Below are 27,321 nucleotides of genomic sequence, written 5' to 3' on the forward strand. Positions count from 1 at the left end.
AGATGTTTTCACATACTTACCTTCTTCTGAATTTGTGTCTTGAGCATAATAATTTTCTATGATCAAGTTGTTTTTTTGTTTCATTTTGTTGTTTGCTCATTTTCCGGTCTATTTCTTTAGGCTTAGTTGGACTCTGAGCCAGGCTTATTATTCCAAGCTCTCTTAATGTTCTCAGAATTATTTCTAGAGATATGTAAGGATTTGGTGTTTATAAGGTGTTATGATTTAAGGACAATTGTATTCAGGACTCTTCTGGCCTGTGTTCTGGTCTTTACTCATGAAGGCACATTGTTTCCCGGTAGCTCTAATGGTTAGTCCTCCTTTTTTGCCTTGGATTTGGGACTAGGTTTCCTGCTCTCTTACAGCTGAAAGTGCAAATTCTCCTTTCTTCCTTGGACCTGTGGCCACAAATACTCTTCTTCAACCTGAACCCATGACCAAGACCTCTTCTCCTCTATATCCACTTTTGGCCCTGGACTTGTGACTCAGGCCTCTTTATCTCTATGTTGCTCTTCTTTCTCCCAGGACTGTTACCAAGAAATTTCTATGGCCAATGCTACAGGTTTCTGAACCAGCACCAACAAAGGGTTTCCTGTAATCTCTTTGTGAACAGTCATCTGACTCCTTTACTATGAGAATTCTCACAGCCATTATTGTTGCTGTGGTCACTACCCCAAAGCCTGGGTTGTGTCTCAGGTCCAATGGTGATCTTAGTGAAACAGACCTTCTGCCAGTCTACTCATTTGTATTGTGCTGGAAGATAGTTTCATCCCAACCCTTTTTGACTGATACTCAAAAATTATATTTGAAGAATTATTGTAAAGTTGTTTGGAAGGGAATTTGGGAGAGCTTGGGTGAGTTCCTGCCTCTTCTCTGCCATTTTGGCTCCCAATCACTTGTTTTAATAAAAAAAATTGGGGGGTGGCTAGGTGGCGCAGTGGATAGAGCACCAGCCCTGAAGTCAGGAGTACCTGAGTTCAAATCTGGTGTCAGACACTTAATAATGACCTAGCTGTATGGCCTTGGGCAAGCCACTTAATCCCATTTGCCTTGCAAAAACAAAAATTGCCTGTGGAGGTTTGGAAATTTTTGGTAGAATTCAGTCAACACCCACAAGAGAATTTTCTAATGAATCATATTTTTGTGTGATCTTGGACAGATCCTTTCCCCTCAGATATTAATTTTCTCAATTATATAATGTATGAAGTTTGAAATAGTAGTATCCTAAGGTCGCTTCCATCTCAAATCATTCTCTTATCCAATATGTCTGACCATTTGGACCAATTTGTAAAAACTCTTATTGGCATCTTTGAAAAGAAGACTTTAATTTCAGTCAGTGAGGTGATCATTACACATTTATTAAGTTCCAACTGTGTTGTAAGCACTGTAGAAACACTGGGGTCAAGAAGACAAGGGCAGAGTGGGCTTGCTCCTTGAGCAGATGGCTCAAGGAATTTACATTTTCTTTTCCCCTATGCCCCATCTTAGGATTTCCTGGGATTTGTAACCAAACTGACTGATTTCTGCTTCTAGAATTCAGCATCCATCTCCTATTTCCAAGTCTTTTCTTGGGTTGATCCTCAAGCACAGAAGGATTCTTTCATCAATTCTGTTTTTTTCTCAAACTATCTTTTATTTAACTAATCTGTATTTATTTTTTCTATATTTTCCCTTTATAATTTATTTATGCCCTTCTTTCCCCATTTGAAAGTAATTTTCTAATGAATAGTGATCAGGAGATTCTGAATTCAAATTTCACCTTTAACACTAGATAAATGATCATGGGCAAATCACTGAACCTCAAGCTCAGTTCTAGTATCCATTAAATAGGAATAAAAATACAGCATTGTGATGGGTATCACACAGGTCTTTACATTTACATATAAATGCAAGCTATTACTAGGAACTGTGTTCTTTTATCTTTTTATTTTTTGCATTTCTTTCATCAATAATAAAACTTGTTGACTGATTGATTTCTTGAGTAGAATCCATGGCTTTCTTCAAGGGTTAGCTCATATGCCACCTCCTGCAAAAAGCATTCTTTACTTTTAGTAGCTATTTATAATGTCCCTCTACTAAAATTATAATATATTTCATTACCTGATCATTTATAGCATTCCTATTGTTAAAAGGATATTTTTACCAGTATGATTTTATTTCTTCTTGATCTTACTAATTGAATAAACAATTACTAAATTGGTTTTTTTATGTTTTCATTTTTAGGACTTCTGTGATCTGAGGGATTGTCTTCTACCAGCTACCTGGCTGAAAAAAGAACATTTTCCAACTTGGATCTAGGTAAAAGAACCACTCTTTTGGTGGGAGGTGATTTTTTAACAACAACAACAAAATGTTATATTTGACCTTTCACAAAAATAGATAGGAGGTCTCAAATCCTGTGCAGACACAGGGCTTCAGATCACACAGACATCTTGCAAAGGAGGCCTTCATGACCAAACCAGGTGTAGCTGCCAACATGGACCACAGGAAAGATCAAAAGAAAAGACATTCAGGTTCTAACATCCCCAGGATCGCCATCTTCTCTATCAAGATCTTGGATTTTGGTTATGACGGGCCCTATGGCCAGAAGTGACCAAGCATGACCAGAGGTATTTAAATCATTTTAGAGAAGATAGCCAAGCACAAAAAAAAAGATACAGAGAATATTTAAGTTGCAGATTTGTGCAATTAAAATTCATTTTACACTAGGCTATATCTGTTCTCTCACATTAGCGGTTCAATCGACATTTAATCCTCTTACAGGCCTAATCTTCATATAGTACATCTGCAAGTTTGTGATTGCCAAGTTATACCTCTCCTTTAAAATATGTTGGAACGCTTGTAAACATGCAGATGGTCAATGGGAAAAAATCGAGGTTTCTGCGGCCTTGCCCAAATGAGTTGGAATTAGCAGGCACAGCCATCCAGTGATCTCTGAATGTTGAAATGGAAGAAATGTTTAAAGGGCAAAACACAGAAGGAATTCATGACAGAAATCCTAATTCCCGGAGACTTCAATGAATAATTGCCTCTAACTAGGCATGGAAATCCACTCCGTTATTATGCTGCTCATTTGGGAAGGAATGAAGAATGGACGCTTGTAAGAGGCACCCATTATTTCTTTAGGAAAGACCAAAATAAAGGCTTTCAGAATGATTCTCAAAGTCAAACTTCAAAAGCCTTTAATTGGTGTTCCCTTTGTTGTAGCCATGTTGAAACTTGGTGGAACCTGATGAGCAGCTTGGATCTTAGAGCAGATGATACCAGTTCATGAAAAGAAAGCCTTCGAATTGGCATTTTTCTTTTTCTTTTTTTTTAGCAAGTGAAAGCCTGAATCTCATCAGCATCAGGGTCTAAGGCTGTCCTACTTCCCATGTCCCCTTATGAAGGAGTTTGTGATGCCTCTGTTCTCATTGTTTTCGCTATAAAACAGACACAGATAAATAGCCCAGTGGAAAATCTCAGCTGTCACCCTGGTGTTTCTTCAGCTTTAGAAGTCAGAATATTTATTATCACTTCCAGAAACTCATCCTGTTCACTCATGTAAAACATTAGCAGTCCCATTTTCTCTATTGGGTTTACACAGTAATAATTAAATACCATGTTTCTCTAGGAAACAAGATTTTTCAACATTCTGCCCAGTCAGCATTTGAGTTGTGTTCCACAGTTTATTTGCAAAGCAAAAGAGGGATGCCTACCTTAGAGAACTCTGCTGCCTGGCTTACATTATGCAATTTAAAAGCCCTCCACTCTTTGACTTGCTGGGTACAGGGCTATCCATCTTTGTCACATCCCTTTATCCCATTGTTGCTTTGCTCTGGCCTCATTTGAGTCTGAAGAAACAGGATGGGCCGACCTTATCAATACTGGTCCAAATGTGCTGAAAAGCCAGGGAGAGAAGGCAGGAGCGGCCTCTTGGATCAGATTCCCTGTTGTATGGGTCTCCAGCCATCCTCACATTGGGAGGATTAAGCTACTGAAGGCAATGCCTTATCAGCTGTACCTGATGCTCCACATTTCTGAACAGATTCGCCAAGTGACTCACTGGCTTCCTTAGTCCAGCACAGTAATAAAATCAAATTGGATAAAATCTTCACCTTGAGGCTTTCTGGGCCAGGTACCCTCACCAGCATGTGAGCCACACACAACCTCTAGACTGGGAGAGCCCCAACCCTTAGAGTCCTGCTACAAAGAGATTGGAGAAGCCTTTGTAAAGTTGTGAACTGAGTCCAGGCAACCTAGGCAACAGCGATAGACATAGAGTTCTCAACCCCCAAGAGTTTGCCTTCTTTTCTTTGAGTGGGTCCTTGTGTTTCTTTGTGAAGATGGCAAACTGTACCGGGAGAAGTAAGAAGATCATTTATGAAAAGCAAGGGATGGGAACTAGCCCTGGGATTTTGTTAATATTAGGACCCCCAGGGTGGGGAAGCTTGTTTTGCCAAAGCAGGTCTACAAGACAAGAGAAGAGGGTGACTGAGTTATTCATCATACAAGCCTCTGTTTCAAGGACCTGGGTAGTTTTTGAGGTTAGCATTCTGTCTGCTAGCCAGATCTGAGAACTTGGTTATTTTTATTTTTTTTAATATTTTGATAACTAGTTCAGAATAATTGGTTTGTTCTGTAATCCTCTGTTTTGCTGTAGACATTTCACTCTATGATTCTGAAAAACACAGTCTCTTCATAGACTTGGCCAGACTCTCTGAGAAGTCCACCCATAGGCTTCAGTGGATTGGCAGAACAATCAGTCCCTTCCACTTTGCCAGACTACCCAAGAGGGTTAAGGAAACAGAAAAAAGTAAAGAATGGCAGGACTGAGCCAAACCATTTCTTTGCAAATGAAACATTTCATGGTGGTGGTGGAGGGAGCATTATCCAAAAACAGAGCAGGACAGTTGGAGTGTGGGGGCAGTTGTCACTTGAATGGAGCCAAGACTTCCAAAAGACCCAGCTGAGGAAGGAGAACATTCCAACCCCATAACCTGTAGTCCAGGAGTTCCAAGACTCAGTTTACCTGGACCAGGTTCAAGCTTGAGAAAGGGCACTTCATTTTCTCCTTTGGGTGCTTTAGTTTCCACCCTGGTGTTTATTCTAGGAAATCAGGAAATCTCTAAATACAGCTTACCCTTAGCTCATGTCTCAGTTTCCAGAAATGTATGTCAAACATTCCAGATAACAATGCATTTGAGCAAGCCAGCCTTACTTCTCCCCAAAGAAAATTCAAAGGAAGCAAAGTACCCATGGGAACCCTCTTCACCATGCCCCCCCCCCCCAAATCAGTCTATTTATTAAAACATGAAAAGCTGAAATAACTCCAAGCTTCCCTTGGAAGGAAATTGGATTTTCAATTGCCATCAGGGTAACCTTTTAATATTCCAGGGAATCCCCTTTTATCATTTACTCAGGAAGAATGTTTTTAAGCACTAAGTTCCAGTAAATGCAGAGAGTACAAAGGAAGGAAGACATTAACTTTATCAATACTGGTCCAAGTTCACTGCAGGAGATGACACAAAAACATCTCTGTCTCTTTCAGAGGAGTATACACATGATGCTCCCTTGTCCCATAGGCCAAGAAGGGTCTCTGGCAGAGGGAGGGGAGCTGGAGCTGCATTTGGAAGAGGGGAGTCAGGAGGTGGGCAGTGTTCCTTAGACCCAGCAACAAGGAACCTACCTCTCAGATCTACAATCAACCAAGCAAGCAAGCTTTTTATGAAGTGCCTCCTGCATCCTGGAGATTGTCCTGGCATTACAGATGGCAAAGTTTTAAAAAAGCCTTCAAAGAACTTAGATTCTATCAGAAGAGAATGCAACTACATGCTAAAACACATAAAATGTATTTCGCCTATCAAATAAATGCAGAATAATTTGGGAAGGACAGAGTGGAAAATGAAGCATACATTCTTGTTGTGGTGAATTCAGATCACAGTCCTGAGCATCATAAGGTCAAGGGGGAGATGAGACTTTTTTGAGATCTAGTCCCAGGCTCTCATTTTGTGATGGAAAAACATGTGGGTCCCCAGAGATTGGGTTTTACTGTGCAAGGTGTTGGTGATGTGTAGATGATGCCGCCAAAATCTTCCCCATCAGCTCTCCTGAGCGGGGACCAGCTGGTTGGAGTGGATCACGGCCCTTCTGTGACTTGATTGATTATGGGCCTCTATCTGTTGGTGATGATGTTGATGTTGATAAGGCCATGGAGAAGGTGAGAAGATTCAGCTTGTCTTCATTATACTCTTAGGACTTTTCCAAGTTTTATTAAGCACCCGGTGTTTTAGCTACTGATTGCTCCAAGAAATTCATCAACCTAATGCACTTAAGGAAACTTAGAGGAATAATTAAGAAACTTGGAGAAATGATTAGGAAATGGTACCGTTTCATTGTCATTAATCAATTTTGGTAATTAACACATCACTAACATTTAAATGGGGCCACACGTGCAATTTGGAACCAGAGTACACTTCTGACTTAATAAACGACTAAGAGCATACTGAGCGAGGACCTGAAAAAATAGAATAAAAATAGAAAATCAGAGATATAAACCAGGAGTCATTTTTCTTGTTTCAAAAACCTGATTTTTTTTATTTTCCCTACAAAATTTCATTCATTATCAAGATTGATTTTAAACATTGATTTGTAACTGCCATATATTTCAAAAAACGTAAAATTATTGAGATCTATTTTAGCATTTCATAAATCTCAACAGTATTTTAAAAACACACACCCCCTAATCATTACAGATGACAACACTTACAATGACTAGGCTCAGATTGTGGATTTCTCTCATGATTTTTGAAACTATCTTTCCAGGTTTATTGTATTTATAGGAAGATGGAACAGCTCCCAGTCACATGTTCTGATTCAATTAAAACATTTTCTGAGTATAAAAACTTGAGACCAGAGAGAAAAAAAAAAGATTGTCAGAGCATTGTTGCTAGGATATCTGACACCTGGGGCAAATTAGACTGAGGAGTGAGGAGAGGACATAGCATTCACCTGCCCAGGGGCAAAGTCCGAAATGCCACCTGGGGAAATCAAAGAACTCTGAAGATAGGAGGAAGAAGAGGCAGCTTTGTGGATAAAGAAAATCCTTAGAACTGGAATAAGATGCATAGGATTTGAAATAAAAACATGGGCAAAAATTTTTTGGTAAATGAAGAAAATCTAATCTTTAACTGTCAGGGCCCAGATGTATTTATCAAGGAACCCTCTGTTCCAGAATCAGTTGAGTTAACTCGTTTCCACTTCTTTTTGTCTGTCACTGTTGCAAACCCTTATCATTTTTGTTTCAGGTCTTGAGCCTCTTCCCAACTTCCCCCTCTGCCTTGAGTCTAACCTAGCAATGACCGGGTCATTACTGCTGTGAATGGAGCCCTCTGTTTCAAGGTAGGAAAACCTAATACTGCCTCAGACTTATTACTAGATTACTAGATGTTAGATAACCTCTCTGGGTCTCATTTTCTTCATCTATGAATTGCAGGGTTAGACTCAAAGTCTCTCCTCCAGCTCTGATCTATGACTATATGATCCCTTCTCCCCATTTCTACCTTCTCGCCTAAGTCAGTGGGGGTAACTGACCCTTCTCTTGGCTGGCCCCTTCTCATTCAAAGTGCTCTAGCCTCCCCCAGCCTGGAGATCCCCTTCCCTATATTGCTTTCTCTCTAGTTCATGGCCAATGTGCTGTCCTCCTGCTGCATAGCAGCATCATGCCTCAAATGAGCAGTAATTTATACTCACAATGCCTCAGCTTGCTCAGTCTTCATTCAGTCCTTAGGTCTTAGAAGCTAGTTTCCAAGAATCTAAGTAACAGGATGAGCAGGGGGCTAAACCTGCAGTCAGAAAGAAATGAGTTCAAATTTAGTGTCCAACTCTTTATTAGCTCTGGGCAAGTCACTTAATGACTGTATCACTTTGCTTATCTGCTAAATGGGATTACATACCTTCTGGAATTGTGGTGGGGATCAAAAGAGGCAATATGGTAAAGCATTTGACACAGGGATTGGCACATGGTTAATCTTATATAAATCTTAGTTATTATTCATTTATTATCATTATCCTGAATTCAAAATTATATAAAATATCTCCAGGGAAAATAGACGTTTCCCCCCCTCAAAAAAAGTTGAACACAGGGGCGGCTAGGTGGCACATTGGATAGAGCAGGAGGACCTGAGTGCAAATCCGGTCTCAGACACTTAATAATTACCTAGCTGTGTGGCCTTGGGCAAGCCACTTAACCCCATTGCCTTGCAAAAACCTAAAAAAATAAAAGTTGAACACTGTGGACAAGTGTTTGTTTGCATGTGTGTGTATGTCTGTGTTTAGCATATATAGGTATACAATAGATAATCTCGTCTATTTTTCTAGGCTAGACAATCCATAACAAAGATATTTGATGTTGATGGGTTTTCCTAGTAAACTAATTTCCTTTTTAATATAGCTGTATTAAAGTTAGCCCCCTCCTCCAAGGTTATCCACCCCTTGACTCTGCATTCAATGTATGCAGACATTGTCTCTTTAAGCTACAATTTTGACTTTTGATTTGTCTGCTTTATACCTCATGAGATGACTGGAGCACCGACTGGAGCACCGACTGGAGCTTGTAGTCTGAAGGAAGCCCACAGACTTGAGGAAAGACCCCTTTGACTCCAAAATAGAGGTTCCAAGTTGTCCTAGGATCAAACTAGGTGCCTATTAATCACCACCTAGCTAAATAACTTAAGATTCAAGAAGGAGGTGGAGTATTACCCTGACATTAGAAGAAATGAATGTTATGGATTCATGGAGACATAGGGAGACTTCCTCTGTTTGCATCAATATGAAAGGAAGGAAACAAAATAGAGAGAGACAGAGAGAGAGAGAGAGAGAGACAGAGAGACAGAGAGAGAGAGAGAGAGAGAGAGAGAGAAACAAATGAAAAATACACAAAATTATTGAATTAAGAGCTTCAGATTTGTCCCCAGAACACAAAAATGAGAAGAACCTTTTCCCTTCTTTACCAAGCTGGAGGATTCTGGCCCCAAACTTAGTGAGTTGAATACACTGGCGAGTTTGGCTGACCTTTTGTTCCTTATTTTGATTCTTCATTATAAGGAATGACTCTCTGGGCTGGGGATGCAACTATTTGGAAGTGTTGGGTGATGCTGATGAAAATATATTGGTAAAAATTTCATTTTAATACAAACAAATTTCCCTTCTCTGGCAGTAATTAGAGCAGAAGAAAGATGAAACTAGCTTGAATATTAGCAAAACTATTGATGATGGATGAAGGGATAAATCAAAGTCCAGGCTAGATTCCCTGAAAGTGAGGGATGATAGTGTGAAATGAATCTGGTTCACCAGTTCCTTCCTTGAGAGTCATGAAAAGTGGGAGTGATGACTCTGCTAGGCAGCATCTTCCCTGAGAGAGCGAGGAGATATTTCTTTTAGGCAATGGCTGGATGACTGTTTGTCAGGGATGTTGTAGAAAGTGTCCTTTGGAAGACTGAGGTTGGAGACTATCTTCCAAATTGAGATGATTCTGGGTGATCCCTCAATGAGCACCCACCCGACCACCCCACCCCCATCTCCAGGGTTGTACCAAGCTCCCAGTCCTTGCAAGCATATGAGGTTGGATAGGTGAAGACTGGGAGCCCATCTCCTCCCTTCTGCTGAGATCTTGCAGTAGGATGTGATTGGGCTCATATTTCCAACCTGAGCCAGTCAGCAGGAACAAAGCAGATTGCAAAACAACACAAGAGGCAAAGCAGAAACAGCACAGAGGAGAATGAGGACAAGCCTCTGCAGGTGGCTGGACAGTTTCCTCTGAGGGATCAACAAAGCCCTCCCTGTCTACTACCCTGGAGACATCTTGGCATCCCTATAGAGGGTCAACAATGGCCAGGCAGGATGCTCTGCCAGGCTGTACTATTGGGGAGCTGAGGGAGTGATTTCTCATTCTGCCCCCCTCTCACAGTGTCCTTGGTGCATCTGGACAAAGACATGGACTAACCTGTCCCTAGGTAGTCAGGCAAACACTGGGAAAAAAATAATGCATTGTTCTTTTTTGTTTGGCTCTTTGTTTTGTTTTAGATAAGAAGAGGTGAACGGATTTAAAATCCAGACACCATAATGTATGGACTACTTTTTGGTCCAACTGGAAAGAATTTCATTGCCTAGAGAAATGTCCCTCTGAGCTGCTCTGAAGCAATAACAAATAAAATCATAGATTTAAATCTGGAAAGGACCTTTGAGGTCATCTACCCTGTTTTTCAGGGAATTGCTCAAATTCACACAGGTAACAAGTAGCTGGAACAGGATTCAGACTCAGGATTTCTGACTCCAAATCCATCCCTCTTCTCATGGCACCACACTGTTAAACTTGGCTTACATATGATGCATTATTATGCAATGGAAAGTTTAACTTTGTTGAATAAAAATCACGATTGCAGTGTTTTGTTAATAAATATAGATGCATGAATGGCCAATGCCCTTACAATAGAGATGTATTTTGTTCATTCGATTTACTTACCAAGGATATGTTGTTTCTCCCTAGTTGCATGTAGATGTCTAGGGGACAAGAAACTTATGTCTCTGTCTTTGTCTCCAGTGGCTAGAACAGTATTATGCATAAGGTAGAGGGGCAGCTAAAGGAATGTTGTAGAAGTCCCAATATCAGTAGACTTAAATTCAAATTCAACCTCAGACATTTACTAACTGTGTGACTTTGGGCAAGTCAGTGGCCTCGCATCCAGGACCATCTCCGATCCATATCTGGCCACTGAACCCAGATGGTTCTGGAAGAGAAAATGAGCCTGGTGATTTAGCACAGCCCCCCTCATTCAGATCCAATGTATGAGATGGTATCTCCTCCCTAATGCTCCTCTTCTAGAACAAAGGGCAAATATCCTCATCCTCATGCAATAGTAGCCACTCAATGCTTGCTGGTAGGATTGAGTTAAATAGTCCCTGTAGGCAGCTAATGGGGTCGGATCCCCAAACCCTTCTTTTCACTTTGGCCTCCTGAAGACTTTTGATTTGTTTTAGGGTTACTTAGAGAGAAGCAGGTGGTCTAGTAGACAGAACTCTTCCAGGAGAAGTCAGAAGAGGTGGGTGAGCCTTGATTAGACAAGCCATCCCACCTGCTCTGCTCTTCAATTTACACATCTTTAAAATCACTAATAAGGGGTGGAGCCCAAATTCTTATAAAAGAAAAGGGGGAAGTTGTGAGGAAAAGGTGGGTGTTTGGGTTCCACAAGAATGTGAAGGGAGGATTGTAAGTGTACTTGACAAAGACTGGGCTCTGCCTATTGTTGCCTTATGGGCAGGTGAGCTCAAATCTGATCAGAAACTGATGAGATTGTCACACCTGCTTTTAACTTAACCTAGAGTCTTGGCCTTTGCACATGCTCGAGGAGATCTCACTGCTCTGGCTCTTTAGTAGGGTGAGCAGGGAGGGGACATGTATAGGAACCATTAGGTTTGTGACCCTCGCCTATGGTTGGCGTGAAGGGGCATGAACAAAGTTTTTCAAACTGCATGAAAGAGATTGTATGTTGGGGTTTCCAGACCCCTCTCTCCCACCATGAGAGAAGTGTGCCATTTTGTTAAGATATCGTAATAAAAACCATTTGATCACCATTTATACATCTTTAAATGATTGGACTTTGCCAAATCCCTCTCCCCTTGACCCCCTAGCTCTAAATATCAGTGATATTTTTTATCATACACTCCCTGCATTCAGGTAGAAAATATTTCTTTTCAGAATGGAGCACAGGATGGATAACTAACTTTTACTTGAATGTCACTTAAGGAGGGATGTATTATATAGTCATCTCACAGCTAATGACATACCTCAAAAGCAGAAAGAGTGAGCATCCATCTATGGTACTAGAGAGTGAAATGGATACTTACCTTAAAATGAGAAGAAATTTGGGTTGAACTGTAAATTCCATACTTTACCTCTAGTATCTCTGATCAGAAGACTCAAGTTGAATGAGGTCTGTGCTGATAAATATTTTTAACAATTGGGTTCTCAAGTGGCAGGTAGATGGAGTGCTGGCCCTGGAGTCAGCGGGTTTGAGTTCAAATCTGACCTTAGATACTTAATAATAATAATTACCTGTGTGACCTTGGGCAAGTCTCTTAACCCCATTGCCTTGCAAAACTCCCAAAAACCAAAAACCAAAAACTAAAAAAAAAATTGGTTTCCCAAAATTACATGACAGGTTTTTCAGTTTAATATGAATTATTATCATTTCCTCCATTACTTTAGGTCTATACAATCAACAAAACAATACATATATTCTGATTTATAGCATTTATTGATTTCCAAGGTGTAAATACAATTAATTCTTGCAAGTTCATACATACCCCTGGGTTGAAGCTATCTTTTGAACCCACCTGTCCAAAGTCTGACAGAAGTTATAAAAGAAGAGATTTTTTCATTTCCTTTATATACACTGATCACTGTTTTTTTCTGCCTGGAAATTCAGAACCCTGATTTTTGTCTCAGAAATGAAGATGTCTAGAGGTTAGCCAGAGAGATGAAGGAAAGTTTGCATTAGGGCAGAGAGAAAACCCTTTGTCAGAAATGTTAGGAAATATTCATAACTGAGAGCTAGGAGCTATCATAATTATTCTATCTTCTGATCCTATTTCCTCAATAAAGGAGCAGAGGAAGGGAACCTGTGAACTTGGGCATCACTGAATCTCCCCGGCTTAAATAAATGGGCCAATTATTGTCACAAAATAGGAGCCAATGGGTAGGGAGGAGAGGCAAGGAAGAATACCAGCTGACTCCCTCTAATGTCCATAACTGCCAGGCTTACAAAATGATCACTGCCCTATGGAGCCACATAAATGACCTCCTCCTTGGCCAGAATCATTCATTTTACCCTAACTTCGAACCCGATCCTCCCGGGTGAAGACCACTATCTGAGGCAAAGTCTCTGAAATGGGGATAATAATGCCCCTGTGTATCTAGGCTGACACTCATTGGGCATCTGACTGGTAGTAGAGCCTCCTTGCAGTCTCTTCCACAGAATCTCAGAGCAGTTAGGCAGCTTTGTCTGAAGATCTCCGGAGAGAATGAAGCCACTGCTTCCAGAGGCAGCCCTTTCAAGCCATTCAACCCAGCACTGGCTCCAGAATTTTCTTCTCTGTTTTCACCTGTATCTTTACCTCTAAAACCAGAGAAGAAACCTCAGTGAGGGCAGGGACCTGTTGGGTTTCAAAGTTTCATGACCACTTCATCCATCACGTTAGCATTGTGACCATAGGCAAGGTCAAGTCTTGCCTTCACACCTATCTCTAAAGGAGACACCAGAAGACTGCAAGGCTCATTTGAGATGCTCTCTGGGAAGGGCCTCACCACCTTTGAAGTGTTAGCTGGGCTTTGAGTCTATGCAATCAACAAAACAATAACTGTGTTCTGATTTGTAGCACCTAGTGATTTCCAAGGTGTAAATTCGATGAATTCTCGCAGCTTCAAACATATCCCTGGGTTGGAGTTATCTTTTGAACTCACCTGTCTCAAGTCTGACAGAAGTTATAAAAGAAGAGATGTTCTCAATTTTGGTCTCCTAATAGCAAACCAGTCAATATGAAGGCCAGTCTGAGCTGAAATGACCCTTATTCATTCTCTGCTCCCATCCTCTCATTTTACAGTCAGCTAACTTGAGGTCCAGATAGATAGCCACCATTACCTGGGTCTTCTAACATAATCTTGCCTTCCTGAAAAATCTCACTACAACACTGATGAGGATTTTCTCTGGACACGAGCTTTCAAATTCCAATTATCCATTGTGTTGTGACCTTGCATAACAACAGTAATGATAATAACATTTATACGGAACTTTATGGTATTCAGAGGACTTTAAATTGTCTCATCTGATGCTGATAACAACCCTGGGAGGCAAGTGCTAATATTGTCCTTACTTTACAGATGAGTAAACTGAGGCAAACAGATGAAATGGCTTCCCCAGAGTAATGTAGCTAGGAAGTATCTGAGGCAGAATTTGAACTCAGGACTTTCTGATTTCAGTTGTAGCGCTCTATACTCTCTGGTACCTGGTGGTTCATTCTAAGAAGCCCCTCACCAAAAGTGAGCTGTTGGTACTAAAGGGCTCTAAGCTTCCTTCCAGTTAAATACTGGTAGGACTGAAAGCAGGGAAAAGACAATGGGGACTGCCCATGGGAAGCTGCATGCAGACCCAGGGCAGAAAACCTGGCTGAGGGATGGTATTCTAGGTAGTCCTCCCCCTCCAACTTTTCCTTTCCCTTCAAGTTTCAGGGTGTTATCTCTTGTCCATTGTTCATGGGAAGCACGTTCGGCAATGGAAGAATTGAGTTGTAGCAAAAGGAAGGGGCTTTAATTAGAAACTATAGTACCAGATCACTCTGCCTCCATCTGTTAAGTTAATTGGTATTCTTGAAGCCCCCAAAGAGCTTCTGTTGGCAGCTTGTTTATTATTTCTGAGCTGTCCCTTCAGCCCCCACCCTGCAAAGGAGTGTGTGCATGTATGTGACGAAGAAATTAGGCAGAGAAAATTGTTTTCATGATCTTAGTCTCAGAAGGAGTTTCTTAATCAGGGGAGAATGTATCAGCAAGGAAGGTGCATATTTAATCAAAATTTGTACACACATATTTTTTCCTGTGTCTACCGATGTATTTTTGATTTGAAGGTGAATCAATCAACCTGCTCTGTTTCTCATTCCATTTTTGGAATTGGGGTCCTTAAACTGTTAGAATGGCCCTTTCCTTAAGGGGAGACATGGAGTCCAATTCCGTGGGATGGGATGCTCTAGGATTTCTATTTTTGAGAATGGTGTCTTCCTCACACCAGGTCTCCTCATCCCTTCCAGATCAGCTGTTAAGCAACTGGCTCAGGTTAAGGTTCTCTAGGTGACTTGGGTCGGTCATCTCACCTTAGTGTCCTGTAGCAACAGATTGGAGGATTCCACAAACAAGGTTGGGCAGAGGAAGTGGACGCATCACTGAGGAATACACAATCAGTAGCCCATAAGGTGATGGTGTGAACCGCAAGCTCATTCATACATGGTGGTGTTGGGTCCCCAGCTTTCATCATGCCTGGTATGGGTTTGAGGGCCCCCTCTGTTTCACCCAAATCATACCCTCTTGACATTAGTGACAAGCCCTGGGGAGAGATCCCTGGGCTGTCAGTCTGGGAAGGAGCTGGAAACCCAATCCTCCTTGCTCATTTGTTTAGAGTGATCTCTGGCCTTAAAATAATGGATGATGGAAAATCATTCGGCCAGCAGCCCTTCGTCTTCCCCATAAACCCTTTCTTCAATTGCCCTTGGACCAGAACTAATGTACATAATAAAAAAAAATGCAGTGAAGATGAAGTTAGAACCTGGGCTTTAATGAAGTGGTTTGTGCTGTTCCAGGAGAGAAAAAAAAAGCCTTAATTACCAGGACAGAAAACATGGAGCGTGTTGCTCTGGGAACATCTTGAGGGAGGGTTGCTCTAACAGAAGTGTTTTTTGCAGTTTCCTTCTGGACAGAATGTCCTGACGTGTGGAAGGACAATTAAACTTGTTTCTCTCGTGCTAGCCGTGCCCACAGCAGGTGTGGTGTGCCCATCCAAAGCTGCAATAGGCTTATTCTTTTTGGTTTTTTGCAAGACAGTGGAGTGAAATGACTTGCTCAAGGTCACACAGCTAAGTAAGTAAGTATTAAGTATCTATGGCTGGATTTGAACTCAGGTCCTCCTGACTCCAGGACCAGTGTACTGTACCACCTAGCTGCCTGTTATTCATTTTTAAGGGTGTCCCTTAGCATCAGAATCTTAGAACTGAGGCATTGATTTCTCAAGAGTCCACCAGGGCAAAGCCCTTCGGAGTCCAGATGGCTCATCAACAGGGCAGTAATAGGCTCAACAAGTATCTTTGGGTAAACCACCAAAACTCTCTGCTGCAATTTCTTCATCTGTAAAATGAAGACAGGAGATAAGATGATTTTAAATCTATCAACTCAGAAGTCAACAAACATTAATTAGGTACTTTCTGTATGCTCTTAGCCAATGTAAAATACAATCAGAAAGGAAGACCATCTCACCCTCAAGGAGTTTACATTCCAATAGCAGAAGACAATACATAAAAGGAAAGAGGAGAGTGAGGGGGATGGGAAGAAAGAACCCATGAAGATCACAGTAGAGAAGATCACAAAGCCCAGGGAGAAATGAAACAGCCTGGGCTCTTTCCTTCAAATGGTAAGCCTTTCACCTCAAGACAGAAAGACCTGAGTTCAGATCCAAGCTCAGATGCTTCCTAGCTGGATGACCTTGGGTAACTCATTAAACTTATGTGCCTCAGTTTCCCTAATGAGGGTAGGAGCCACCCTGCCCCACAAGGCTGTGAGGATTAGATGAGATAATGTAGGAAAATGCTTATCACAGTGTCTGGCCCATAGTAGGCACCATATAAATGCTTATTTTCCCTTCTGTGAGAAATCAGGAAATCCAAGGTATCCCTGAATCAGAGTGAATCAGACAAACACCATCTCATCTCTTATTGCAGAGCTCCGGACCTGGCACAGAACCCTTCAAAAATGATTGCTGATTGATTATTTGTCCACTTGGCCTCACCAGGACTACCCAGAAACCCCATCTATGCATTTCTTGCCTACCTATTTCTTAGTCAGTTCTGCAGGGACTGGCAGAGCTCAAGACTGACCTGTTTTCTTTTGGAATCTCAAAGTCATGGGAAGGACCAGGTGCCTCTTGTTACTGTGATACAACACCTGCTGAGAGGGCTAGGGAAGCCACGGGAAGCACAACTGGTAAAAGGTGGGCTCCAGGCTCAGGAACAAGAGTAGAAGACAAGGACAGACCGAATTTGTTCTGAAGCTGAAGCTCATCCCCCTTTCTCTGCTGATCTAAGAATTTGGTAGGATTTGGGTGGAGAAAATGAGAGATTCCCTCAGAGTCTGCATTTGGGGATAGGCAGAAGGATACCTAACTGAAGATCACCTTGTTTCATGGGTGTCAAACCATATGGAGGGGAGGGGATTGGTTTTCTTGATAAAAGAGGTGTTAGGAAAGAATGTTGATTCATGGGGCTGCTAGGTGGCATAATGGATAAAGCACCAGCCCTGGGGTCAGGAATACCTGAGTTCAAATCCGGTCTCAAACACTTAATAATTACCTAGCTGTGTGGCCTTGGACAAGCCACTTAACCCCATTTGCCTTGCAAAAACCTTAAAAAAAAGCTGTCTTTTTCCTCTGTTTTTCTGGTTATTAGGGCTTCTAGGGGAAAGGCAAGAAAGCACACCCCAGTTGTAAAGGGGAGGCTAGGGTGTGTGTGTGTGTGTGAGAAATGACTGGACAGAGTACAGAGTGTTTGACTCTTAGCTTCCAATAAGACTGGGGTGAAGAGGAGCCACCAACAGCTGGCCATTGGAATGGCCTAGATGAGCTCTGTGACAGGACTCAGATATCCCAGGACAGACCATGATAATGAGAAGCTTAGAGACAACCAGACACAGCAATAACACTTGACTCATTGAGTTATATGGATGAGCAGTTGAGATAGTTCATGGTGTCTACGAAGTCTTGGTTGGGTGACCAACTTATATTGTTCAGTTGTATCTGATCACTCTCCTGGACTCCGTTGTTGTTCGTTCATTTTGCAGTCATGTCTGAATCTTTGGAGCCTACTTTAAGGTTTTCTTGGCAAAGACATTTCCTTCTCCAGCTCATTTTTATAGATGGGAAAACTGAGGCAAACAGGATGAAGTGGCTAGCCTAGGGTCATCCAGCTAGTGTTTGAGGTCAGATTTGAATTACCCAGATGAGTTTTTCGGCTTCCATGTCTGGCATTTTATCTGCTATACCAACTAGCTGCCCCAGGTTATAAGCTTGCTAAAGCCAAAAACAGCACCAAGACTTGGGATAGCTTGTCCAAAAATTATATGTGAAATGCGTCAGAAACCAGGAAGTGTTATATGAGAATTGTGCTTGTTATTCAGGTAAGAGAAGCTTTGGGGACAACAGGCAAGCAGCGGGCCAGGTTTTAAAGGACTCTCAGGTGTGGGATTTAGTTTTAAATTGAACTTAATGGGCCAAACCAGGAGAAATGGTTAATGTCTCAGATGGACAAAGATAAGAATAGTGCACAGAAAAACTTGAAAATGTGAGTTGTGTTAAATCAAGATATTAACAAGTCTTTAGTAAGTCCCCACAGTAGACCTGGCACTACTAGCTATGAGTGATACAGAATATTTTCTCCCAAGGCCTTTTTAGATCCTAGGCAGTCAGTGACCAACATGTTCCAGATGCTGCTCTGAGTCTGGGGATGAGAATTAAAATAAAAGATAGTCCTTGACCTCAGGAACCCACTGTATAATGGCGGACAGACAAAACATAAAAAGAAGTTGAAAGAAGAGAGTGAAGTTCCCTTTGGTCAAGGTTTGGAGGAGTGCAGGGAAATAGAAAAGGAAAAGATGGCTGTGTTGGGTGCCCTTCTCCACTAGGTCCTGGGAGGTTTCTACCACCCCTCCTTCCTCAATCAGAAAGAAGGGAAGGAGGGCCCCAGAGGGAGAGAGTCCTCAGGATGTTGGAGTCCTCCTTCCTTGCAGACTTTCAAGTAGAGGTCCAATCAACTGTTATCAGGGAGATGTTCTTAACCATGATCAGGCAAGATGACATGAAATCTGGGGCCCCTTCCAATCTTTCCTTTTGTAATTTAGTCATAAGGAGATTAGAATGTAAATAAAAGGTTAGATTGGTTCTCTGAGAATTCGAGTTGGTGATGGAATGGGACAAAATGGAGATAGTCAGTATGTGGAGACTAGAGAGACTCAAGGAAATGTTATGGTGAACATTCCTAGGAGTAACCAATGAAGGGGCCTTTCACTAGCTGGGAAGATCAGGTAGTGGGAGATGTTCTAGAAGACAGTAGAACATACTTCAAAAGCTCCAGGATCAAAGTTGTAGAAGTGGAGAGATTTGAAAGACCATTCAGTCAACTCTTCATTTTGTAAGTGAGGAAAATGAAGTCCAGAGTGATAATGTCATTCCTCTAAGGTCCCAAGAGGAGAAGGGGGTGCCCAGAGCATTGAAGAATCCAGAAGATGCATCATCATGAGTTCAAACCTAACCTCAGAGACTTGTAGGTGTGTAACCCTGGGCAAGTCACTTAACCCTGTTTGGTTCTGTTCTTAATCTGCAAAATGAGATGGAAATGGCAAAGGGCTCAGTATCTCTGCCAAGAAAACCCCAAATGGAGGGAGCAACAGAACATCAGCAATGATAAGGTCACAAGGAGAGTAAGTGGCAGAGCCAAGGTGCAAACTCAAATCCTCTAACTCTAAATTAAAGCCTCCCCCCACCCCCAATAAATCCCAGAGGTGGAAGTCCTGGCTTAGAGGGAGAAAGTGAAGGAGCAGAGTTAGATTTGTTCTTCTCAGACCTGGAGGGTGGAGCAAATGAGTGGGGGGAGGGTAGCAGGTTTGGCACTTATTTCTGCTTGATGGCAGGGAAAAAACTTCTAACAATTAGAGTTAATAAAAGAGTGGACTGGATTTTCCAGGTTCAGTTTCCCTATTTGAAAGTTTATTCAGCTGAGGCTAAATGGACAATTATCAAATGGGTTGCTGACTTATTTCCTTTTTTGGCTGAGTATTGGATCAGATGGCCACAAAGATTCCTTCCATTCCTGACCTGCTGTGATACTTTACATAGAATGGGACCAATGCAACCACACCTGTGCAAACATATTAAGCAGAAAACTGGTGACAAGAAACCAAGAAAGTATCCGATTCTGGAAACTTGTGTGGAAGAGTTACCCCTAATCTATAAGACTGATACAAGTAGCTTTCAATCCAGAACTTTTTTTTTTTGTATTTCTTCTGCCTTAAGATTCCAGTAATCCTAGAGTCGTGGGAAGACTCTGCTTTCATGTAGCCTTTAATTAGTCTTTTCCCTGGGGAGTATTTTAGGTCCAGAGTTGAAATCCTTCATTCTCCAGTCACCTGGAATATCTTGACCTTGCCTCCGAAGTCCCGCTAGATGTCAGGGAGTAGAGAGCATGGTCACTATGTCCGTCCACATTGTCCTTCCGCAACTTGATTATTTTACCAAGAAAGTCGATTCCACGGTTTTCCCCAAGTTCATTGATTTCTGTCCAATTCCCTCATCTTACCGATGAAGACCAGGAAGGATAGGTGACTTATCCACCATCACTAGGTGATACAAATTAACACAGGGATTTGAACACAGACATGCTTCCAAGGATCGCTCTTCTCTTATTGTGTATAGGGCAAGAAGTATGGTGTGATGTTAAAGATTTGGAAGTGAGAACCGACCTAGAGCTGTTGGCTTTGTTTGGGGGCTTTTCCCTATCTTTACAGATTAGACCAGCACTGGAAAGGAAGGTCCCCCCAACCCTGACCCTTCCCCACTTCCAAATATCAGCATTTGGATTTCTAAACAAAATAAACCAGGGGTAAATTATTCAGTTTGTAAAATAATTCACTTTGTTCAAAGATTAATCACCGAGGTAAGAAATTAGACCTGGAGGGGACTTCATATTGTCCAACTCCCTCCTTTGGTAGGTGAACCCAGGATTTAGAGAAGAAGAATGACTTGTTCAAAGTCACAGAAGGAGCAAGGGGACAAAAAAGAGATTTGAACTCAGTTCTTTCTATTCTTCCATTCACACTGCCTTTTGTTTGAGAGCTTTCCATTAAATGAATATTTTGCAAAATGTTGTGAAATGTTTGAATTACACACAAATGAATAGGAAAACACTGTGTAGAGGAAGTAGGGGAGAATACTTTGAATACAATGGATCCCCAAAGAGGGCAGTTTGTCCTCTTCTCAGAGATCTTCCACAACTAATACTATGGATCATAGCAGGGAGTGACTAGAAAATATCAAGTTTAGTTGAATCAATTCTGTATTATTTGCCTGATCAGATCAGATGAGAGTGGGGGGGGTATTAAACAAAAGGAGATAGCTTGAAAGGGACCTCTTAATTCTCAAGTTGTCTAAGAGATGTTCTTTGGTACCTATAAGGAGTGGGGAAGATAAGTCACACCTTGAATAGAATACTAGGCCTGAGTTTAAATGTAACCTCAGACTGTGGGACATTTGGCAAGTCATTTAACCTCTTTTTGTCTGCTTGCTCATCAGTAAAATGAAAATAATACCTCCCAGGGTTGTGGTAAGGCTCAAATGATATAGAATTGTATAACCCATGGCACAATGCCTCATACATAGTGTGCTTTGTTATCTGTCCTTTGTTTTCAAAGACCAGTGATAGGATATTGAGGTGGCTGACTAGTGGGTGAGACAGATTGAAGCTTCACAAAGCCATCGACCTTTCTCTCTTCCACAGTCATCAAAGTCCAGTGGCAAAACACAAGTTGGGACAACTGCTGATGTTCCAGGATGTCACAGGAGACAATGGAGATCTAGATGTCTTACCCAACTTGAAGGGCTTCCAGGCACTTGCTTCACCTTCCTTCAAGGCTATTTGAACAAAGGGTTCTTACCCACTCATTCCAGTGTGAGAAGTCTTCACTTGCCTATGTATGGGCATTCCCCCCTTAACTGGCCAATGGGTTTGAGGTTCACTGGCTTCACTCAACTTGTGCTGAGATGGCTTTCTGGAGTATGATCATTCATCTGCTACAGCTTCTTGGAGTCACAGGAGAGAACTGGGTGACATGTGGACATCAAAGGTAAGCGAGAAGCCCTAAGAAGAATTTGGGAAGCTCTTTTACCAGAGATGTTAATCCACCTTGAACACCTTATATGTCTCCCATGGTAGGATGAGCCTAGAGTGGAGAGTATTTTCATGTTGGTTATTATTATCATTATTGTTATATACTGGATTAAGTTATGGGTACCAATGTTTAAGATAAAGGATAAGCAACCATGATGGGAAAAGGTCTTGAGTCCACATTATATGACAATTGTTGGAAAGACCTGGGAATGATGAACCTGGAAAAGAAGACTTATTGGAGAGATAATAGTCATATATAGAGGATATTCAATTTGTTATATTTAGCCCAGAGGTCAGAAGTATGAAAAATGGTTGGAAATTGCAAGGAGAAAAACTTTAGACTTGATATTAAGTTAAAAAAACCCTAAACCAAGAATGTTCCCCTATTTTGTTAGCAGTGCATGAAAGAGAATTGCATTGCCCTGAGAACTGGTGGGATTCTTAGGCTTGAGGATTTCTGGCAAAGGCTGGATGTGCCCCTGTCGGGTATGTTATTCCAGGGGTTACTTTCATGTATATGTTAGGCTATGTGGCCTTTGAGGCTCCTCCTGCTCATTCTCAAAAGCTGTGATGCTGTGAACTCTTTCTTATTGTTGAAGAAAAATAATCAAGGGGTCAAAAGACTGTGGGTTTGGGTGCTGGGAAGCTGGGATGGAGCAGATAACCAAAGCAACTAAAAAAAATTCCTGTTCCCTGGTTTGAGGAACCATCTTCAGGGGTGTAGACATCTAAAGAGCTGTGCCCTCTTCCCATGGGTGACATTCATGTATGCCTTCCTTCCTTACACTCTTCAAAAAGCCAAATCCATCAGATGCCCCCAGTTGTCAGGTATCATTGTGCTCCTCTGAGAATGAGAAGATTAAAGGGTAACACTAGAGCCAGAGGAAGAGAAAGGCCAGCCTGGCAATTCAAATGGTTGGGGAGATTTTACAGATTTTTTTTTTTCTGATTCTTACTCATTTCACATCATTGTTCCCTGACTGGAGAGCAGACAGCTGCTTTTCATTATTCTTTTTGGGCCGGATCTGCAGAGTCGAAGTCAAATCTATTTTTATATATTTCATTGGCTCTATTGATATTCAATGTCACAGGATCTGTCTTTCTATGAAACCAAAGACATTGCACATCTCAAGGATTATCATCTTCCCTGAACACACACTCACACCTTTTTTTCTTTTTTCTCTAAACAAGCCACCTATCCTAATAATCAAATGATATTTCAAAGATAACTTATTACCTCCTTGTTTACATTTAATGGTATTCCCCCCCCCCCAGGTTGCAGAAATCAAAATGATGTTCTTAAAGGCTTCAATAAGAGAAAAGAAAAAAGTCCCTGCATCTCTGTCTACGAGGCTATTGTGTTTCATGAGTCCCATCCATTACGCTTTTTTTTTTTATTTTGTCAGAGACCAAAAATAATGAGGGGCATGCTCTATGGGTGTGCACCATTGCCAGTGAAGAAGATGATATACTGAAACATGGCTCGTTGTTTAGGAAAGCTTCAAGGACTTGGCAGATACCTCCTTAAGATATCTCTATTTTTCCTAATGGAACACATTGGAAGAGAAGGTTTCCAGTCACCTTAATGGGACAATCACTTTCATTCCTAAAGTATCAATTATCAGAAAAGGTAAAGCCACAAAGTCATGAGTTGTCAAAAATTAGACCATGTCAGCCGATTGTCTCCCATGCTCATTTTGAATATTTGCATCATAGCATCTCTGAATTGGGGGAATCTCCAAAGTCATCTAATTTACTTCTCACCCATGAGAATATGAATTCTCTCCACAACTTCCTAGATAAATGGGCAATTTAACCTCCTTTGCAATCCCTAATGGGGAAAGCACTAACAGTATGATACGGTGGACAAGATGCTCAATGGAAATTCATGAGATTTTCAGATTCCAACCCACTTCTTACACATGGCCTGGGAGCCCTTCAATGGCATTGACCTCTCTGTTTCTCATCTTCATCTGCCAGACAGAGGGGGGTGGAATAGATAACCTCAAAGGTCACTTCTAGCTCTAGAGTTATGATTTAGATTTTGACCCGCCATGTCCATACTGGCTCATTGTAAGTCAATGTTTAAATTCCAGCCCTGCTGACAAACTGTGTGATGTTTGGCCATTTGCTTAACTAACTTGGTCTCATCTGTAAAAAGAGATGATGGATTAAATGATGTCTTGGTTCTCTTCTCTGACTAAGTCTATGATATCATATGCTAAATATGTTAGTTATCTCTACAAGAAATTTTTTCTGATTTTCCCTAATTATCATTTTATCCCATTAAAATTACTATATTTGATCTTATCTTTCATAAGATATAAGTTCTTGCTAATGGATCCTTTTTCATTTGTGAATCACAATGGTGAAGGTTTTCTTTTGAATCATTTAAGTTTAATGGGGAAGTGCTACTAATAAAGAAGTTGGATCAATTAATAAAAGTAGAATTTCAGTCCTGAAGGGTTTTGAGGCTCATAGAATCATATATTCATAAATACATGCACAGTGCATGTTCACATATACACATGTGTGTGCTGACACTTGCACACACTTACATATTTGTGTCTACTCATATATATACTCAAAATAGGACCCAAACCAAATCTAACACATTAACAAGTGAGTGGTCACCCATACTTTCCTTAGAGACCTCCAGAAAAATAAATATTTCTCTTTCTCACTCTTTTTAAAAATACTTATTTAAGCTCGTTACCGAAAATCTGGGCACTAGTTTCTGTTTTGAAAATTTGGACTTTCTTATAACCATGGGGTCAGAGATGACCCCATTTGTCATAGCAGAATTGGGGTAGTTGCAGTATAGCCCCTGCTTCTCTTAATTCCCATACCCAATCTTTACTGTCAATAGAATTTAAATGGGTCACGATGTATAATTGGATATATTCTCCAGTGATAAGCATCTCCCAGTAGGGGAACAATCATATAAACTGGAGCTCCCAGCTCCCACTAGAAAACCCATTAAGAGAAAGTCTAAAGACTATGGAGAAATATATGCCCTTTGTCTTTGTTTACAGAACCACTGTATTGAATTCACTGTTTAAGGAACTAAATATTTTTCAACAGTCATAGCCACCTGGTGAGTTGCTAACATTGAGTTAGAAGCAACCTTAAAGAAACCTATTTATCACTCCACCACATGCAGTTTGAGCCATTAAAAAAAAATCAGTTGTAAAATGAATATTTCCCCTGGGTCGTAAGTTTTGTTTCAAGAAAAATTCCCTAGGGGAATTAAACTTTCCGTTTACTTTTTTAAAACTGAGTTGAGTTTTATGGTTAATTCATTCATCCATTCAATAAACATTTATTAAGTTACCATGAATCAAGCTTATTTCTAGTAACTATGTAAGAATGTAACACATGGTGAACTTGAGGATTATTCCCAATCTATTAGTATATTATTGTCCTATTAAAGATGGGGACAGGGAAGCTGTCCCTACTATACAGAGAAAGACCTTCTGAGTATTTATGCAGATGGTAAGAATGTTACTTAATTCCCTCCTTTTGGTCAGAATAAAATCAATTCAAGTCAGTTTAATTCAATAAATATTTATAGGACATTTGCTGTTTACACTCTATTGAGAGACATATGGTATATTTATTATAGAATAGACATGATTACAGAAGACGTGCCGGCCAATTGATTTGTTAGTTGTACTAGTTATTAGAGTGAAGGTGTAAGCTTTAAAGGAAACTAAAGATTTTTAACAAGAAGGAAAGACAGAAAGTAGCAGTGAGACTGCCTCTTTCAGCATGTCCACAAAGATGCAGCTGCCAGCAAACACAGTCTTGGCTTTGGTTCATGGCTCATAAGCAAAAAAGGGGTCCTAGTGGTCCCCACTGACCCTATTATCTTTTTAAGGGATTTGATGAGATTTTGATAAGAAAATCTGATTGAAGAATCATTACAAGAAGCTTTACAAGTGGTACATTAATTCTTCGTCACTGATGGATGTGAACAAAGCCAAGAAACCATTGGAACAAGGAGCAAAATCACTAGGAAGGCAGGGAAGAGTAGAGAGGAGGAAAGATCCTAGGGAGAGGCATCCATATGTGGGATGTGAGAATTGCTCTCTAGGCATCAGATAAAGGTAAGAGATAATCAATCATGTAATCAAGTGACTCTCAGTGATTACTCAACTGATTAGGATATATGTAGGATTCTTAGAGGGACCTTCAAGGTTCCCTGAAAACCTTCATCATTATGGAAGCTTATCCCTCAGTGTAAGGTAAATAACAAACTGCCATGGTCTTAAGTTGGCCATATCAAGGAGGGAATCTATCTCCCAATTCAGGGTGAATTAAAATACTCCCAATAGTCTGACTTTGGGTATCTCAAGTGGTGAGAAATAGGATAGGCAAAGGACTCGTCAGTTATGCATTCAGGAAAAGCCAAGATTAGTGGAGAGGAAGGTAGTTTATAAAAACCAGTTAGTAAGCTTTCATAACAAATTAAAAATCTATTATAAGGCAGAGTTAAAAGATGGACCCAGGTCACAAAATAGTTGAGGAGGTATCAAAGGATTACACAACAGTACATATTTACACCAATAGAATTTTGTAGGATTGCACTTTTGCTATATTTGAAAACAGTTTGTAGAATATCATATAATATTTAAATTTTTCCTCGAATCTATCTTGTCCTCGAATTTTTTTTTTTTTTACCCCTGGGAGATTCATTTTTAGCTCATCCATTTCTTTCTGTGAAATTGGATTTTTAAAATTATCTATTTCTTCTGTTAATTTGAATATTTTATATACTTTTAAAAATCATTTATATAATTTGATTAATTTTATTGACCTGTATTTAGGCATGATGATTTCTAATACTATTCTTATGCTGCTTTTTCCTTTAATGGAAGACTCTTAGTTTCATCCCTTAGGGATCTGGATTATATTTAGCACTTGCTATTTGGTAATCAGACTGGTTAGTGATGAGAAAGAGTTATTATTCCAACTTAGTCCTTTTTCAGTCTCCAGAAGCATTAACATCTATTTTCATATTACTATCATTTCAAAATTAGTTACTCTCTTCTTTCCTCTTGAAAGGGATAGATCTTGTAATAAAGCATTAGAAAAAGAAAGATGACAACTAAACAACAAATCCAATTAATCCTAAGGGTTTAGGTCACAGTTATTTGCAAAGAAAAGAAGAAACAGCATTTTCTAAACTTGTTTTTAGAGAGAAGTCTGTTCATTACAATCATCTGATATTCAGGTTGGGTTTTCTACTCTTTTGAATTGAGAGTTTATATTCATTGTGCAGATTGCTTTTCTGCTTTTCTGCATCAGTTCATATGTCTTCCCATTCTTCTCTAGCTACTCCATATTTGCCAGTTGCTAGGTATGATAACATTGGGACACATTCTTCCACAATTCATTCAGCCATTGCCTAATCAAAAGACAACTACTTACCCACCCTGCTAGTACCAAAAAAAAAAAAAAAACCCAAACAAACCTAAAAACACAATATAAATTGTTTTACTTTATAAATGAATAATTCTGTTTGTGGGCAGATAATTATTTGGATAGAATAGCAGATAATTCTGCTCTTTTGTCATCTCCTGTTGTAGTGTGGTC

At 40.5% G+C, this 27,321-nt stretch overlaps 1 long non-coding RNA gene across 1 annotated transcript; it reads left to right on the plus strand.

The window, feature by feature from the left end:
• Positions 1-2,219: 2,219 nt before the first annotated feature.
• LOC141510912 (uncharacterized) lies at positions 2,220-26,335 on the plus strand. The gene is made up of 3 exons (XR_012475189.1): positions 2,220-2,298; positions 7,287-7,380; positions 21,334-26,335. It is a non-coding gene; the product is annotated as an uncharacterized LOC141510912 (long non-coding RNA).
• The last annotated feature ends 986 nt before the right edge of the window (positions 26,336-27,321 follow it).

The sequence above is a fragment of the Macrotis lagotis genome, chromosome 2 (assembly GCF_037893015.1).
Source record: "Macrotis lagotis isolate mMagLag1 chromosome 2, bilby.v1.9.chrom.fasta, whole genome shotgun sequence".
Taxonomy (NCBI): domain Eukaryota; kingdom Metazoa; phylum Chordata; class Mammalia; order Peramelemorphia; family Peramelidae; genus Macrotis; species Macrotis lagotis.